Genomic DNA, 13,954 nt, shown 5'->3' on the forward strand with positions numbered 1-13,954 from the left:
AATTTAAGGCCGGCTAAGCATTCAAAATGTAACGAGTACATTTGGGTATCAGGGAAAAAGTATGTAGTAAAAAGTACATTAGTATCATTAGGTATGTAATGGAGTAAAAATACAAGTAGTCAAAAATATAAATAGTAAAGTACAGATACCCCAAATATCGACTCACACGACTCACACTCATCTTTTTCACAATTCCTGACATTTAATCCAAGTACAAATTCCTCGTCTTAGGTCAGTTAGGATCACCACTTTATTTTAAGAATGTGAAATGTCAGAATAATAGTAGGGAGAATGATTTATTTAAGCTTGTATTTATTTAATTGCATTCCCAGTGGGTCAGACGTTTACATACACTCAATTAGTATTTGGCCTTTAAATTGTTTAACTTGGGTCAAACATTTCGGATAGCCTTCCACAAGCATCCCACAATAAGTTGGGTGAATTTTGGCCCATTCCTCCTGACAGAGCTGGTGTAACTGAGTCAGGTTTGTAGGCCTTCTTGCTCGCACACACCTTTTCAGTTCTGCCCACAAATTTTCTATAGGATTTGTGATGGCCACTCCAGTACGTTGACTTTGTTGTCCTTAAGCCATTTTGCCACAACTTTGGAAGTATGCTTGTGGTCATTGTCCATTTGGAAGACCCATTTGCGACCAAGATTTAACTTCCTGACTGATGTCTTGAGATGTTGCTTCAATATATCCACGTAATTTTCCTCCCTCATGAAGCCATCTTTATTGTGAAGTGCACCAATCCCTCCTGCAGCAAAGCACCACCACAACATGATGCTGCCACCCCCGTGCTTCACGGTTGGGATGGTGTTCTTTGGCTTGCAAACCTCCCACTTTTTTGTCCAAACATAACGATGGTCATTATGGCCAAACAGTTCTATTTTTGTTTCATCAGACCAGAGGACATTTTCCAAAAAGTATGGTCTTGTCCCCATGTGCAGTTGCAAACCGAAGTCTGTCTTTTATATGGCGGTTTTGGAGCAGTGGCTTCTTCCTTGCTGAGCGGCCTTTCAGGTTATGTCAATATAGGACTCGTTTTACTGTGGATATAGATACTTTTGTACCTGTTTCCCCCAGCATCTTCACAATGTCCTTTGCTGTTGTTCTGGAATTGATTTGCACTTTTCCACCAAAGTACGTTAATCTCTAAGAGACAGAACGCGTCTCCTTCCTGAGAGGAATGACGGCTGCGTGGTCCCGTGGTGTTTTATACTTGCGTGCTATTGTTTGTACAGATGAACGTGGTATTTGGCATTTGGAAATTGCTCCCAAGGATGAACCAGACTTATGTAGGTGTGCAATTGTTTTTTCTGAGGTCTTGGCTGATTTATTTTGATTTTCCCATGATGTCAAGCAAGGAGGCACTGAGTTTGAAGGGAGGCCTTGAAATACATCCACAGGTACACCTCTAATTGACTCAAATTATGTCATTTAGCCTATCAGAAACTTCTATAGCCATGACATCATTTTCTGGAATTTTCCAAGCTGCACAGTCAACTTAGTGGATGTAAACTTCTGACCCACTGGAATTGTGATACAGTGAATTGTAAGTGAAATAATTTGTCTGTAAACAATTTTTGGAAAAATGACTTGTCATGCACAAAGTAGATGTCCTAACCGACTTGCCAAAACTATAGTTTGTTAACAAGACATTTGTGGAGTGGTTGAAGAACGAGTTTTAATGACACCAACCTAGGTGTATGTAGACTTCAACTGCAAGTATTTTTACTTAAGTAATTTACACCACTGCGCCTTAATAAAGCCCAGCTGTGGAATGATCAAATAGTGGCTCTAATTAAAGTGCTGGTGTTCACCAATGTAGAATTCTCTCTGGAATGATAACAACCTGTGATATGTGCAGTGGAATGCGTTGGGCAGCTCTTTGGGAATGGGGCTTGCCAACATGTTGTTGACATAGATGTCAGATGGAGACTAATGAAGGCCAGACTGATCCTTTGGATGCAGGCCTTAAACAAATAAACCCTCTCAGAATACATTAGAGACTCGTTGTAATGTTGTAGGCTATTTGCGCTTTAGCATATTCTTTTGGTATGTGTTTTGATATCTTGATGATCCGTTGTTGTTGTGATACTGGTATCTTGAGGTTTGATGTGGCTGGTTGAGAGGGTTGTCATGGTGTTCCATCGTGATGTTCTGGCATTTTATCAGTTTAATCAGTATTGTTGTGTTGTGTGGCATGATAAGCCGTGGTGCATCTGTGTCGTGTCTAGTTTTGTGCGCTTGCAAAACAGGTTGATACTGAATGGAACAAATGAATGTTGTGCTATCTGATAATGTAAATGAGCCATCTAAATATTTCCCCCACCTTCTGAGTAGGAGAGGTATTTACATAACCAGTTTGGCTTTTAATACATGTGGAAATTCAAACGTTTGTTCAATTTTCCAATTATTATTATAACTGTAAAAAAAAAAAGAAAGAAGTGTTTTAGGATAAGATGTATGCTAAATGTCATTTTGGTACCACAAACATTCATCTCATAATTTAAAGATAACACAACAATAAAAGAACGCTCATTGACAGGTTTGTGTCAGCCAAGTAAGTAGTTGATGAATATGATAGACAATCCTTTGCATGTAAATGTATCCTAAACTTCCAATTACCAGGCACTTTTGAATATTGATTAGAGAAAAGACAAGGACACAGAAGTGAAGTACTTTTGAATGCATGAAACCCAGAGCTTCTGAAACAGTTCCATTTGTCACAACTTCTCAGCCTCTTTAGTGCTGCTCTTCCCACTAAATGTAGGCTGGTGATGGGAAACAATGTCATTTCATTATTGCATGATGTGTACTTCGTAGATGTATGGTGAAATAATCAATTAGCAATGGTCATCACTGATGTATTTAAGCTTACAATGTAAGTTTCGCATGGAATATATTCTGGCTCTTTCTTTAAAAGCACTTAAAGCACTTTTTACTATTATGTCCAAGTACATTCTGAAGCCTACATACCCTTTATTGAGATTTGATTTAGAGCAACAAAGCATTTCTATAGATATTGGAATAAAGTAATTGATTCTCAATATAAAGTTATGGCAATTCTGAGGAGGTCTTAGGTTAAGTGAATACTTTCCATAATTTTTTTCCTTAGTTTACATTTTTCCATGGCCATTATGAAATACCTTTTTGAATATTCTTTCAGCACTCCTTGGATGACTGATAATATACACATTGATTTCTACACTTTGTCACTCAAACCAATTTCTTACAATACACTGAGTATTAATAGACTCTGAGTATTTGACAGTGGTTGTACGGCTAGTGACGTATCCCACCACCTGAACGTTGTGACTGTGGACATGCAGGTACTTGGGCCAGACTCAGCGCTGTTTGTCAACACACAGAGAGCATGAGACGTGCGGACCAACGCGCTGCTCGGGTCATGTCTTGCTCGCAGACATGGAGCCACGACGCGATGTGACAAGCAACAGATGTGCCACACCGCCTGGAATCAAACGAGCCATCCAACGCTGAGCTAAGCATGCAGTCAGACACGGCTCCTGTGAACTTAGTGCTGCGCTGCTGGCAGTGGCAGGCAGATGAGGGAAGGCAGTGCCAGCGCTGCTCCTTGTTTCCTGTCTGAGCTAAGGGAGGACAGGACAGGCCTGGTAACTCAACCTGGTCTCAGGCCATTTTGTATTATTCTATACGTAAATCAGAGACACTCCATTTAGTATGATATGTTACGTTTCGTATGGTATGTATTAATTTGTGTCCATCACCCATTTTGAATGATATGTTACTAATTACAAATCATATCTGTTAAGAATTTGCAAAACGTACATTATGTTACGGATTTGCAAAACGTGTTATATCTTACTAATTCTAGCTAGCTGACTAACGTTAGCTCGCTGGCTAATGTTAGCTAGGCTAGGGTTTAGGGTTAAATCAAGTTAGGTTAAAGAGTTAAGGTTGGGGTTATCTAAATGGGTTAGGTTAAGGGTTAGCTAACATGGTAAGTAGTTGCAAAGTAGCTAAAAGGTAGTAAGTACAGTGCCTTGCGAAAGTATTCGGCCCCCTTGAACTTTGCGACCTTTTGCCACATTTCAGGCTTCAAACATAAGGATATAAAACTGTATTTTTTTGTGAAGAATCAACAACAAGTGGGACACAATCATGAAGTGGAATGACATTTATTGGATATTTCAAACTTTTTTTAACAAATCAAAAACTGAAAAATTGGGCGTGCAAAATGATTCAGCCCCCTTAAGTTAATACTTTGTAGCGCCACCTTTTGCTGCGATTACAGCTGTAAGTCGCTTGGGGTATGTCTCTATCAGTTTTGCACATCGAGAGACTGACATTTTTTCCCATTCCTCCTTGCAAAACAGCTCGAGCTCAGTGAGGTTGGATGGAGAGCATTTGTGAACAGCAGTTTTCAGTTCTTTCCACAGATTCTCAATTGGATTCAGGTCTGGACTTTGACTTGGCCATTCTAACACCTGGATATGTTTATTTTTGAACCATTCCATTGTAGATTTTGCTTTATGTTTTGGATCATTGTCTTGTTGGAAGACAAATCTCCGTCCCAGTCTCAGGTCTTTTGCAGACTCCATCAGGTTTTCTTCCAGAATGGTCCTGTATTTGGCTCCATCCATCTTCCCATCAATTTAACCATCTTCCCTGTCCCTGCTGAAGAAAAGCAGGCCCAAACCATGATGCTGCCACCACCATGTTTGACAGTGGGGATGGTGTGTTCAGCTGTGTTGCTTTTACGCCAAACATAAAGTTTTGCATTGTTGCCAAAAATTTCAATTTTGGTTTCATCTGACCAGAGCACCTTCTTCCACATGTTTGGTGTGTCTCCCAGGTGGCTTGTGGCAAACTTTAAACAACACTTTTTATGGATATCTTTAAGAAATGTCTTTCTTCTTGCCACTCTTCCATAAAGGCCAGATTTGTGCAATATACGACTGATTGTTGTCCTATGGACAGAGTCTCCCACCTCAGCTGTAGATCTCTGCAGTTCATCCAGAGTGATCATGGGCCTCTTGGCTGCATCTCTGATCAGTCTTCTCCTTGTATGAGCTGAAAGTTTAGAGGGACGGCCAGGTCTTGGTAGATTTGCAGTGGTCTGATACTCCTTCCATTTCAATATTATCGCTTGCACAGTGCTCCTTGTGATGTTTAAAGCTTGGGAAATCTTTTTGCATCCAAATCCGGCTTTAAACTTCTTCACAACAGTATCTCGGACCTGCCTGGTGTGTTCCTTGTTCTTCATGATGCTCTCTGCGCTTTTAACGGACCTCTGAGACTATCACAGTGCAGGTGCATTTATACGGAGACTTGATTTTACACAGGTGGATTGTATTTATCATCATTAGTCATTTAGGTCAACATTGGATCATTCAGAGATCCTCACTGAACTTCTGGAGAGAGTTTGCTGCACTGAAAGTAAAGGGGCTGAATAATTTTGCATGCCCAATTTTTCAGTTTTTGATTTGTTAAAAAAGTTTGAAATATCCAATAAATGTCGTTCCACTTCATGATTGTGTCCCACTTGTTGTTGATTCTTCACAAAAAAATACAGTTTTATATCTTTATGTTTGAAGCCTGAAATGTGGCAAAAGGTCGCAAAGTTCAAGGGGGCCGAATACTTTCGCAAGGCACTGTAGGTGAAAAGTTGCATTTACATTTACTATGTTACGTCTAGTCTGAGACCAGGCTGTACTGGGCCTCCCTCTGAAGCTGCCTTCCATTCACTCTGACATCTGAGGTCTGGACAGGAACTCTGATTAGATAGACTGTACTGTACGCTCTCAAAGGCCCTCATACAGACATTCTGTATGAGGCACAGTCAACGCCACAGTGAGAGGCACCGTCACAGTGAGACGACAGCCGAGAGAAATATCGTCTTGAATGCTCTTTGTTGAGCACGGAGCGATTTGACTGAGAATAACATCACTTATTGACATAAAGAATACACTTTTTTGTCGTTTACTTGTTAGTACTGTAATATGGTCTCTCCCAGTTTCTGGTTTTCAGGTTATGTATTTAATGAGTGGAATGGCTAGTGTCACAGACAGAGAAGAGTCTGGCTCTCTGAGAGGAAGGGAACTAAAGCCACACATACTTAGCCTATCCGTCCCAGTTCATGCAAAACCGTTTGGTCTGTTTGACTGGCTGTAAAAGTGCAACAAACGTTGGTGACACGAGGAACAACGTTAATGATATCCTCTCTCAATTTAATCGGCTGATCAGCTCAGGCCTGTAAGCAAATTGTGTGGGCTTGTGTAAGTGAGGGGGAGCAACAGGAATATATCATCTCAACAAGTGAATGGATGAAGTCCCGCTGACAGCTACTTGACTGATCACTTACTAGAGACGGTCACCCTGCATCTGTTTACCACAGCACAGCCACATGATGCTGGAGCTCCATGTGTGTAATTGAGCTATTTCCCTTGGCTCCTCTGTAACTTGTGCTAACTTATGTTCTTCAGCCTCACTCACTCACTGCTGCTCAACTTTCCATCATAGCGTAGGGGGAACGTTTTTATGATCATAATCACACCTAGCCAACACTGCTATGTAAATATAGTATTATCGGCGATTCCAATTTGGTTAAAGTGGCATGAATGTGGGTGATACAGACATCTCTCTGTTCTGTCTGTGACACGGGCGAAATAGGCGACAGTTAGGAATCAAGGGTAACTTGCTTTTAGGTAATAGAGGTATGTTACCGGAGTATACTCATGTAAAGGGGAAAAAAAGAACAACAACCGCTGTTTTCAACATTCAAAAACGGAGCTGATGTTAATGGAACCCACAATCTGTAGATGTGCAACTACAGTTCACACATGGAAATTTAAATGGAATATCTAGATCTGAATTGTGCTATTTCAATATTCAAATATTAATACAAAACAATTGAATGCTGCATGGCCCTAACTATTTGCATTCAGCTCTGTTTGTTATTGGAACAAAGATGACTTGGTAAAGAGAAAGGGGGAATTCAGTGAGTGGCACGCAAACAAACCATTTGTCTTCCTATTGTAGGCAAATTAAACTACAGTGTTTAGGTGCATGTACTCAAATACAATACACTTTATACTTGTTTTAAATAGCATAACTATGTAATTCAGTATTCTGTCGTGATATACTGCAGTGCCTGGAAGGATCCAATACACTTGAATGCCTGGCTAGTATGAAGAGTCAACTCAATTCCACTGTGAAATACATATTTTGGACAGAGCATCATCATTCCTCTTATGGTTCCAACATAATAGATGCTATTGTGTCCCCACTGTAGATGTTTGTTTGAATACTCCACTCACTCTCCCGCTCTCTTAGAAATACATGTTACACCCAACAAGCTGCCCTTTTCTCCTTCTCTCCTCCTCTCCTCAGTTAGCGTGGGAATTAGTCTGTAGGTCAGGCACTGGGAGGACAGACAGACAGACAGGAAGGGAGGGGGAGGGAGAGTAGGACCCCTCCACTATTTGACAGGGTTAAGCATTGTGAAAGATTGCCAGTGCAAGCCGTGACATCTGTAGCAAGTATCAACGTGAACTGTAATTAAGTAGAATCAGTGATTTTTAATTCTATATTCTACGTAATAACAGGGCAGTAATTAATAATTTAAGGGAAGGGGCTGCAGCCGGACCCTGTTTCTCCTGTGTTTAAATTTAGCCAGTGTCATTGTCCGGCACTTTGATTAATTGGTTATCTCTCTTGACTATACATCTCCATGAAATATCTCTTTCCATCTGTCATTAAACTGCACATGGAAATTGGTTCTATATATATGTAGTCATTTACTGCAGGGGGGAAACACCAGATCAGAAAAAAAATTGCCACCAGGATATACTGATAACCGTAGTATACCGTTATGACTGTGACCCAATATGGGGAATTATTGGGAAAGTTGCTCTTCTTTTATCTGTTGCAAATGACATTGAATTATTCTGCATGATAATAGGATAGAGAGCTCATACATTTGTATGATCAGACTGAAGGAGCTGTGTGTTGCTGGTGCTAGTCCTGGCCTACACAGTGAATAGTGACCAGTCAGCCAGAGATTGGCTAGCCTGTCAAATAAAGATTAGGCCTTCATTTCTTCATCTAATCCCTGTAAATCTCTCACGGAAGAACTTTGTGAGCGGAGGGCTGTTACTGGAGCGCGGCTTTACAGCTCGTGTCTCTTCCTTTATCTCTACATGTACACCTCAGTGAACAAAACAACCTGTTGTTTTCAATTGCTGTGGTCAATTCCTCCGACAGACATGTTTGGATTACAGCTTTCAAAGAGCAGTTTAAATTGGGACATTTTCTCCAAGGTTTCCATGGTAATTAGGTGATTGATTCTTTATTTTCTGGATGGTGGAGCATTGTCAGGGTAAACTTCTGCTATAGCAACACCACATAGTCATTAAGAAAAGCAAGTTAGACTGGGTTTTGATAGCCATTTATACTTTGCCTTCCTAAAGGTTTTGAAGTTTAATATCCCCATATTAAGCTATTGGGGAGCGGGGGGGTGTCTTCAGTTTCCTCTTCAAAATTGCTGTTCATTCTTTTTATTGAATTATTAATTGTATGTTTTGAATTATTGACTGAAGTAAATTTCTGATTAAATTAATATTAACACTCTGAAATATTCATGATCGATGTTGAAAACGATGAACTTGCAGACCTATTAATATAATCATAAACGGACACTGGAAAGGAAAGTCACAAGTCAAGTGTGCAGGCACTGACTGACCTCATGGTGATTTGTGCATACGTTTCCCTAGATCTTCCTCTAGGGTCAGTTCATATAGGATAGCTATGTTTATTTGGCTGTCTGTGTGCTTCCTGTCTGACCAGTGTCATGGGTGGGTGCAGCTCAGGGCATCAGGTGATGACAGATGGGGGGGACTTGATGACCCTTCGTCTGCATGTGATCTGTCACATCTCACCTGTCTGCAGCTGACTCCAGATCAGTCACAGGGTAGGAGAGGAAAGTTACAGCGATACAGTACTTTGAGCCCCTTTCAACTCTCTGATTGGCAGGCAGAGGCCCAATGAGATCCATTATTCACTGTTCTTTTAATCATTCCCAACCACAGGTTGTCTGAGAATCCAACAAGCTAAAGTTAGAGTATATTTGGTGGAACAGTGTTGTTGTTGAAAACGTAATTTAATTTTAGAATTTTTCCAAGTATTAGCAGTGAAATATTTTTGAACCAATGGCTTAAGGAGAGTTTAATCTACTCTTTTGTCTGTTTTGATTCATTCATCTGTAGTTATTTTTATAACTTATTCAGCAAATATATGATATATTCATAAAGTTCTTTACTTTGTTCTTAAAATTGTCCCATTGTATAAATACAATATGGAAATCTGAAAAAAATAAACCATTACTGTAACACTAATGAAAAGCACCTTAAAATATGGTTACAATAATTATGTTTTAAATGTTAATGTCAGTTGAGAGCATAATAAAGACGACATGATAGACTCACTATTCAAAATCTGATAGCCAGGGAGAAGCAAATTATTTCAAATATTTGATATTTAAATTATTTTCAAATGAACAGAGACATGAGCAGAATGAAAGGCGAGTAGTTTCCCCTGGTGATACTTGGGGCGCCTTTGTTTCCTTGGTGTGTCTCCGGCTCATTAATGTTCAGAGCATGTGAGAGAACCAGCAGCACTGTACTCCATAACCCATGGTGCTGTGCTGTGTGCTATGTTGTGTGAGACCCCGGGCCCCATGCATACATGCAGCACACAGAGAAATCCCCCAGCCATTTACAGTCCACTGGTTCATTCAGGAAGGGATGGCCGCCGAGCTGTCCTGATTAAAATGACAATAGTCTAATTAACTCGACCTCGGTGTCAGTGCACAAAACGGCTGCTGGCCCGCCACTTTCTGTCTGAAAAGCCTTTGTCTTCACGCCATCCAAAAATAAGAAGTTTTTCAGGCAAATGCCTCAACCCCCTTCGATGAGATTTACTAATGGCAATTATTTTTTATAAGCTAATTAAATCTATGCAGTTTCAATTTTTTTCTTCTGTGGAATCCCGGAGGGATTTGTCATTTGGGGGATAGTATTACAAGCACCTTCAAGCACTGTTAGTCGTTTTAAAATATTATATACAATTATAAAACGGTCTGTTTGTGCTCAACCTGATTTTATTTCAAACACGGTTAATTACACTCACTCTCCAGTGATCTCACTCTCTGAAGAAACAGAAGACAGTGGGCTTATCCCTCTGGTCCCCTCATCTTCTGCCCCCTAACTGCTAGCTTTGTGAACAGACAGACAGACCAGAGAAAGACAGGCCAGAGATGGAGGATTGAAGCAAATGAACCCATTTTATAGACAAGTTTAACATTTTAACCAGATAACAATTTCATATTTCATGCTCCACAACAGAGATATTTGAGAGAGGGATTTCGCTCTTGCCCTACAATCTGTTGCCATTATTTGATACTCTCATCTAAAGGAAGCGGGAATAGAAAGAAGAAAAAAACACAACAAAAAACTTTAATGACCGAACTGGAAACGTCTTTCTCTTCTATTATCCTTCTGCTGGTGATTAGGGTCTATAGGGAGATAATTTAGTTTTGAATTAATGAATCGAAAACTTCTCTCTTCTTCTGAAAGGAAGGGCAGATCTTTTGTGCCACTATCTGAAGACATCTTCCACTCTTGACAATGCACACTGAGAATTGGTTTTGTTTTAAGGTTGGAGTCCCCCCCCCCCGCCTCCCCCTCCCGTCGCTTGTCAGTCTAGGGCTGATATGAGGGATCTCTCTCTCTCTCTCTCTCTCTCTCTCTCTCTCTCAGTGCTGGTGTCTGGTGGAATCTGAACACTATGTGTGCATGCAGGTACAGGGGAAAGCATCACAACATGTGTTCTGGGATGTGTGCTGAATGGACACGTAATAACACACCCTTCCAATAACTACAGCACATAAAGGGAAAAATATACAAAGGTAAATACCTCACCCACTGGTCCTGAATGTCCATCTAACAAGGACTACCAGAAACTACTTTTTAAATATACTGAACAGAAATGTAATCGCAACATGTAAAGTATTGGTCCCATCTAAAATGTGCAGTTTTGTCACAATAGAATACCACAGATGTCTTAAGCTTTGAGGGAGCATGCAATTGGCATGCTGACTGCGGGAATGTCCACCAGAGCTGTTGCCATATCATTTTATGTTAATTTCTCTACCATAAGCCGCTTCCAACGTTGCTTTAGAGAATTTGGCAGTACGTCCAACCAGCCTCACAATCGCAGACCACATGTAACCATGCCAGCCCAGGACCTCCACACCTGGCTGCTTTACCTGCGGGATCGTCTGAGACCAGCCACCTGGACAGCTGATGAAATCTATGAGTATTTATTTCTGTAATAAAGCCCTTTTTGTGGGGAAAAACAAATTCTGATTGGCTGGGTCTGGCTCCCCAGTGGGTGGGTCTATGCACTCCCAGGCCCACCCATGGCTGCACCCCTGCTCAGTCATGTGAAATCCATAGATTAGGGCCTAATTAATTTATTTCAATTGACAATTTCCTTCTAACTCAGTAAAATCTTTGAAATTGTTGCATGTTGCGTTTATATTTTTGTTCAGTATATAATTATAAACTGGGTGGTTCGAGCCCTGAATGCTGATTGACTGACAGCCGTGGTATATCAGACTGTATACCACGGGTAGGACAAAATGTTTAGTTTTACTTCTCTAATTACGTTGGTAACCAGTTTATAATAAAGCACTTCTGGAGTTTGTGGTATATGGCCAATATACCATGGCTAAGGGCTGTGTCCAGGCACTCCGCGTTGCGTTGTGCCTAAGAACAGCCCTTAGTCGTGGTATATTGGCCATATACCTCATCCCCTCGGGCCTTATTGCTTAAATGAAACGCACAGGTTTTAATTTACTATGGAAAACACAGGGGCCACATGTATCATTTGACATTTAACAGCCCAGAGAGACATCTCTATTGAAATGAATGGAAGTGAAGTGTGGACCAACCACCATTTGGTGCTGTGTAGAACAAGTGGTGGCCAGAGAGCACATATTTAACTGTCCTTGTGGAAGTTCACATCTGGTGTGTGGAGCTGGGCGACTCGACGGCAGGGCAGTCCCTCCCCCGACGCCACTCTCACATTTCATCATCTGTTCTCCAGCACCGGGGAGCTCCGGCATAAGTTGGCTGCTCTGGATCCATCTGTTGTTATTATTTTCCACTGATAATTGGCTTGAACAATGGAATGCCTGTGTCTCCCTGCCTTTGAAACTCTATACCCTGTTTATTTTCCAGACGTCTCATTTCTGCTCTCTCCTTCTCTTTCTTTCCCTCTATCTCCCCCTCTCCCCCCCCCCTCTCTCTCTCTCTCTCTCTCTCTCTCTCTCTCTCTCTCTCTCTCTCTCTCTCTCTCTCTCTCTCTCTCTCTCTCTCTCTCTCCCTCCTGCTTACTCCCTCCCTAGCCCGGTGTCTGCACCCCCTCTTCCTTCATTTCTGCTTCTTCCCCTTCTACATTTGAGAGGGGCTTGCATGAAAATGACATCTTTGACTGGGCGCATCAGTATGTGTCACTCAGCATCTAAAGCTGGGCTCCAGATTTTCTTCGGGGCTCGGCTCCCATTCTCTTTGGTTCACTTGAAGTTTTAGTCATGAAGCCTGGCAGATTCAGGCAGACACTCCAGGAGTCTCGCTCCGTTGTGAGTTTCTGCATTTATATCCCGAGAGAGGGGGATAGAGAGACCAAGAGTAAGAGGGAGGAAGAGAGAGAGGGAGAGCAAGAAAGAGAGGGTCTGTAGACTGTAGGAGCTGGACATTTGCGGCTATTCTAAATCACTTTGTTTTTTTCTTCCTGGCTCTGAAGACCTAGCCTGTATTTCCTATACATCCACTAGGATGTGTCCATAGGGGTGCAGCAGGGAGAAAAGAGGAGGATGAATAAAAGCAGTAACAGTATGATACTTTTACTGGACATAATTGAAAGGAATATTCAAGCCCCAAAGTGACCTACCTTAACTACACTATATGGTTTTAGTTAGTGGATATATCCTTTTGAATTTTCTATAGATTATACACTATGTAACGCTTGCTTACACAAGTTAAGTGGGTAGCTGAAATGTATATTTTAAACGTTTAAGATTAGGCATTTGTTATTGATGTATTAAAAACAGACTGATAGAAACAAATTGTATTGGGAAAGAATCCTACAGCATTATACTATAGTCATGTATTTGCATGTGCCTTTGTCTTTACAATAAACTTTGAGCCCTCAGCATTAAGGACAAACTCAGTCATTTTTGTTTCTGGACTGGTAGTGTGGCCGTTCTGGAGTTTGTTAATTTGTTCGGCTTGCGGAGGACAGGTAGGGTTCTCAGCAGGCTCCTGCTCCTCTCTGCCTGGTCAATGCCAGTCCTTCATTTGCTGAGTGTTTGTGTTTATGCAAAAGGGCCTCTTCCTGCATATTTAATCTAGAGCAAGGCACTGGCTTTTGTTGTGTTTAGATCACATACCTCCAGTCCCTCTGAGCACTGCAGTCAGGACTCCCTTCAGCTCTCTCACACTACAACTACTTCTACTACTTCTACTGCTACTAGCTACTAGTAACACTGACAGGCTTTTCTTCTGTTTGAGAAGTGGATTGTAGACGTCTTGTTAAACCTGGGGGAACCTACATTAATGTTTCATTAATGTAATGAAACTCAGGCTCACGGTTCATGGGTAAGTCAGTAAAGATTTTCATTTAGCATTTTCTCATCTTCTCTCATCTTGTATGGGTTCATGTTGGGTGTGTGTATGCGGTAAGTGTGTTCTGTAAGTGTTGTACAGAACTGTGCCGTAGGTAGAGCGATGCGTTCCCCTGAAGAGCTGAAGTTATTTTGGAGGTCCAGGGTTTTAGAATGAAGGCGACCTTCAGACAGACTTCAGGGCTGCCTGGCCGCTGGTCCACTAGTGCTTGCATAGAAG

At 41.3% G+C, this 13,954-nt stretch overlaps 1 protein-coding gene across 17 annotated transcripts in view; it reads left to right on the forward strand.

Annotated features, from left to right (window-relative positions):
* Positions 1–13,954, forward strand: part of LOC110527876 (forkhead box protein P1-B) — a 205,459-nt gene that overhangs the window by 67,476 nt on the left and 124,029 nt on the right. For 2 of the 17 annotated variants that reach the window (XM_090240938.1, XM_090240944.1), the window contains exon 1: positions 12,920–13,708. The exons of 12 other annotated variants lie outside the window; for them this stretch is intronic. The gene's annotated coding sequence lies outside the window, so the exon portion shown is untranslated. Of the gene's footprint in view, positions 1–12,919; positions 13,709–13,954 lie in introns of those variants that run through there. 3 more of the 17 variants (XM_090240937.1, XM_090240942.1, XM_090240939.1) reach the window with 3 other exon arrangements.

The sequence above is a fragment of the Oncorhynchus mykiss genome, chromosome 7 (genome assembly GCF_057628025.1).
Source record: "Oncorhynchus mykiss isolate SJ-2025 chromosome 7, ASM5762802v1, whole genome shotgun sequence".
Taxonomy (NCBI): domain Eukaryota; kingdom Metazoa; phylum Chordata; class Actinopteri; order Salmoniformes; family Salmonidae; genus Oncorhynchus; species Oncorhynchus mykiss.